Raw genomic sequence first — 5,420 nt, 5'->3', positions numbered from 1 at the left:
TCATTTTGTAACTTCTCTCGTAGTTGAAATGCATGGTCATGTGGCCCTCTGATGGTGGCAATGAAAAATGTTGGCCCTCTTTATCAAGAAAGTTGCCCATCCCTATCTTAACCATTTTGGTTAAATGACATGGGTAAGGTGAAGGGGCACAGGTGTGTAGTCCTTCTATACAACAAAACACACTCTTTTAGTGACATACCCATAAATCTTCCCATATGTTGTCCAGGGATGTAACTAAAAATAATGACATCGGTAGGCCTTTAATTTGAGGTTGGATTAGATATTTTTTTGAATGGCTAAAAGAATCAATGAAACGTACAGTGCCTTCCTATTGGGTGGGCCTGGCTAAATGATAGTTAGGGGGTTTCAAACAGGCCTTCCCATCACTGTGCTTATGATTGCATCACCTGCGCTAATGACACAAAGAACGTTTTTCGTCAAATCATGAAACCGCATGTCACCACAGTGCCACAGTCTGCCTCCTGGCAAAACCCAACCCAAGCCTTTTTGAAACATATATTTTCCAAAATCGGAAAGTGAACATTTTTTAACAACAAATGTGTGTGGCAGAGACACCCATTTGTGATTGTGGCTTCCCCTTGTTCAAATCCATTCTGCGGCCTATGACACCTTACACAAACAAGTCCGACAGGCGGACAAAGATGCGTCCGTCTATGCACTGCTGCCTTGTGGACACAGGAGGGGATTACAATTTAGAGAATGCGTTTCAGACGGACCGACAGACAGACAGACAGACAGACAGACAGACAGACAGACAGACAGACTGACGGACGGACATACCCTCTTATAGAGATGCTAAGACGCATCTAAAAATGTCAATCACCAATAGCTTGGCATCAGCATGCAGGCCCTACTGTACTGCAGCCCTGCCCAGGTCAAGCTCCAGCTCCAACTCCAGCTACATGCCAGATATTAGACTATATGCATAACGAAAATATTACAGTACAAATGATGCTGCTCTTTCCTGCTTCTTCCGGAAACAGCCTCCCTATGGAGGGATGAGTGTGACTTTCTGTAAACAGCACTGCGGACAGTCACACACACGAACACACACACACACACACACACACACACACACACACACACACACACACACACACACACACACACACACACACACATACACACACAAACACGAGGAAGAGAGAGAGGAGAGTGAAGGGGTGCATGGTTGGATGGTGGGATGAATTGTAGTCTGTGTGTGTGTGTGTGTGTGTGTGTGTGTGTGTGTGTGTGTGTGTGTGTGTGTGTGTGTGTGTGTGTGTGTGTGTATGTGAGAGAGTGAGATAGAGAGATAGAGAGATAGATAGAGAGACAGAGAGAAAGAGAGAAAGAGACAGAGAGAGAGAGAGAGAGAGAGAGAGAGAGAGAGAGAGAGAGAGAGAGAGAGAGAGAGAGAGAGAGAGAGACAGACAGACAGACAGACAGACAGACAGACAGACGGATGGAGAGAGAGATGGAGAGAGAGAAGGAGAAGGAGAAGAAGGAGAAGACGGGTTTTGGCTGAGGTCTGGGGTGGGTTGAGGGAGGTTGAGGGGAGGGGAGGAATTAATGTTGCATGGAGCTGTGTGGCCTCCATGAGATGACTTATTCATGAGAACATATCAGGGGCGGGAGGCAGCCACTCTAATTCAAGATTTAAGAGTCCAACATCCTCCCTCACTCCCTCGCTCTCCCACTCGTTGGGCATTAACACACACACACACACTCACACGCACACGCACGCACGCACGCACACACTCACACACACACACACACACACATCTCGCTCTCCCACTCGTTGGACAGTAACACACACACACACGCGTGCACGCACGCACGCACGCACGCACGCACACACACACACACCACACACACACACACACACACACACACACACACACACACACACACACACACACACACACACACACACACACACAGCTCGCTCTCCCACTCGTTTGCTCGCCACCGCCATTGCACACAAGCGTGTGCTCGTGAGCATTATCACACACACACACACACACAGACACACACACAGACACACACACACACACACACACACACACACGCACGCGCGCACACACACGAAACTCACAAGAGTGTGCTCACACACACGCAACACAAAATCACACACACACAAAAATGACCACAGACATGCATTAGTATTCCCAAATGTACTCACACACAAACACACACGCGCACGCAAGCATGCACGCAGGCAGGGAGGCAGGCATGCAGGCACACGCACACACACGCACACACACACACTTAGTATATGTGGACACAAGAATGACCACAGACATGCATTAGCATTCAAACATGTACACACAGATGCACTCACATGCAAACACAAACACACAAGCACGCACACACACATGAGTGATTCTACGATTCCCCTACGCTTTTGGCAAAAGCAAAATGTCAATTATCAGTATTTTTTTTCAACTAAATGACCTAGATGTTTACATAGTGTATATATTTAAGTTTCCAAACAAACAAATTGCCAAGCTTAATCTTAAATCATTTGATAAATACTCTAATGAAAGCGAACATTTGCTTAATTATTTTTTCAACAGTGTTATGGACAAATACTATGTCATTTCAAACATATATAAAAATACTACAAAGTTGAAACAATATATGTTTGAAAGTGCTTATGTCCCTTAGCAGTAATGTTGTCATTAATCTGTGCAACTGATATAGAAAATGTGATTGTTGAGCTTCATAAGTAGAATTTTATGAGTCACTGTGATACAGACTGACACATTTTTCATCATAAATCCCTGTAACGTCTGATTTGAATATAGTCACCCTCCTTACACAAGACTTCCTTCTCCAGAGATAATCCCTAGTGTATGTTCATAGGATTTTTCCAACACATAAGGGATCAATAGCGCAAAAACACTTTCAAAACAGTCAACCGTGTTACTCAACTGTGTTACGGTCAAAAGTGCAGGGGAACAAGTCGGCACTTTTTTAGAAGTGAAAAAGAGGAGGAAAAAACAGAGCAGACAAACCCATCTCCCTAGAACACAAATTATTTTGTTTGTTTGTCTGTCAATATGGATATAAATTGGCAAAAACATACTCCTCCTCAACTGTCATCAGTGTTGCCAGATTGGGCTGGTTCCTGCCCAATTGGGCTGCTTAAGATGGCCGTGTGCGGGTAAAAATGGCATCTATCAGAAAAACCTTCCCACTGCCATATAAATCAATAGAATTGGGCGGGTTTTTAGGGCGGATTTTGATCATTTTTTGGGCTGGAAATCATCAGCCTCATCTGGCAACCCTGACTGTCATACTTAATTGTAACACCATTGACGGTAACACCGTTGACATTTCAGCCATTTTTATGGTGTTGTGCTAACTGAGGACCTCAGAAGTTCCACCACAACACCTTAATCAATTCATGTATCTGTAAGCTTTATCTGTGTTTTTCTACATGTGATTTCTAATTCAGATTCTTATGAATATGTTGATAACACAGTTGACAGGCAATTTTCCCGCTATGAGAACATGAAAAAGAATGGATTAAATTATGGAAGGATGGAGCTCAAAATTTACCAAAAAGTCTTCCCGTATCCTGCCAAAGAGGTTATGACATCACGTGATGTTATTCGTATGGCCTAAGACCAAACCATTACTGATTTATGGAGGAGGTTTCAGACCGTGACACGGTTAACACAGTTTTCGTGGACACACACAAAATGGCAAATTTCATGTATAATGGAAAGGACAGTGGTCTTTCTGACAGTTTTGTCATATTGTGATGATTACTGTGAATCAACATTTGCAATCGTCTTGGGCAAAACAAGTTTCTTTACATGCTAATATGAAGACTGAATCTGACATTTGGAAAACAGGACGGCATGAAAACGACCAAAACCAGTATTAAATATTCATTCTTGCTGAGGGAAATAATGCTTTGTCTACACTTTCTGTATTATATGAAAGATAAATGTTTTCTAATGTCCAAAACATCATTGGATGCAGTTAATAGTTAGTGGAAATGCCAAATAAAATCCACGGACTTAAAAGTGTAGGCGAATTAGAGAATCACTCACATACACACACACACACAAAGGGCACAAGGGTACATGTAGGCCTATATGTATGGTATATACTGTATCAATATATGCATCCATATGTGCTGGCTGCAGTACAGTATGTGTGTATCGTATTTCCACTGTGTATAATACGTCAACCTATATACACTGACAAACAAACTGAAAACAACAGACCACACACATGCTGCAGACCAGTACATCCCCCCCCCCTATGCCCCTCCGCCCCCGCCCAACACAGACCACAAATTGATGGACACGTACACACGCACACAAGCACACACACACACGCACGCACATGCACACATACGTAGAATTAGGGACACACACACAAACACACACTCTCCCTCTCCCTCTCTCTCTCTCTCTCTCTCTCACGCACGCACACACACATTGAGGCAATATTGATTGATTAATCACTCTGCCAATGAACTAACAAATACTGACCTTTTGTAGTCCAGAAGCATTTATCCAAAAAGTCTGTTAAACTACATCGATCATTTAATGGAACATCAAGCTGCCACTTAGGACATGCCATTCTCTCACACATCTAAGGTCAATAAGCCGCCCCCCCTCTCTCTCAATACAGCCAATATGTAAACAACAAACACAGCACAGACTCCCTGCACTGCTCACCCATTAGCGCACTCAATGATGTCATCGGCCTTGTTATCAGCGTCGTCGACGACAACAATATCAGCCTCATTTAAAGCGCATTGCTCGTTTATTACGGTATAATAATAACGTCCGCCCGACCCGGCCACTTTTGATTGATTATTATTAGCGTAGCTTTTTGTATGTTGCTGTTAACAACAGCTTGAACGCAATTTGGGTCATGCGAGAGCTGTTGCTGTAAATAAATGTGAATTTAGGGTTCAAAACATGTTGCTGTCGGAGTACGTCAAAGAACGTAGCACATCGGCGTACAATATAATGATTAGAACAACATACCGGTATCAACAAATACTTACACTGAGATGAACGAACATTTGTTGGCCTTTCCTGTTAATCTGGTACTTGAGCATCTCAGGAGTGCTTTGTCCTATCACACTATACATAGAATGACTGGCAAATTTGACGCCTGTTTGTGGAAGGAAAACATTCTTTAATGGTTTATATTTACTTGTTATCAGACGCCAAGAGCTCCTTTGCTGTGATTTAAAAAAAAATTGTGTTATCTTCTAGCGCAGTGTGTAATGACATCTATTTACTGAATCTCTCTGTTTCAGTAAACAAAATGCTGATACACCAGATATTACTGACATCAAATCTACAGACACAACACAACACAACACACGTGGCATGTCCTATTTCATGTAAGGCCATGGTGAAAAGAAAAAAAAGAAAGATATT

The sequence above is a fragment of the Engraulis encrasicolus genome, chromosome 3 (assembly GCF_034702125.1).
Source record: "Engraulis encrasicolus isolate BLACKSEA-1 chromosome 3, IST_EnEncr_1.0, whole genome shotgun sequence".
NCBI lineage: Eukaryota > Metazoa > Chordata > Actinopteri > Clupeiformes > Engraulidae > Engraulis > Engraulis encrasicolus.
This window is presented reverse-complemented; position numbering follows the sequence as displayed.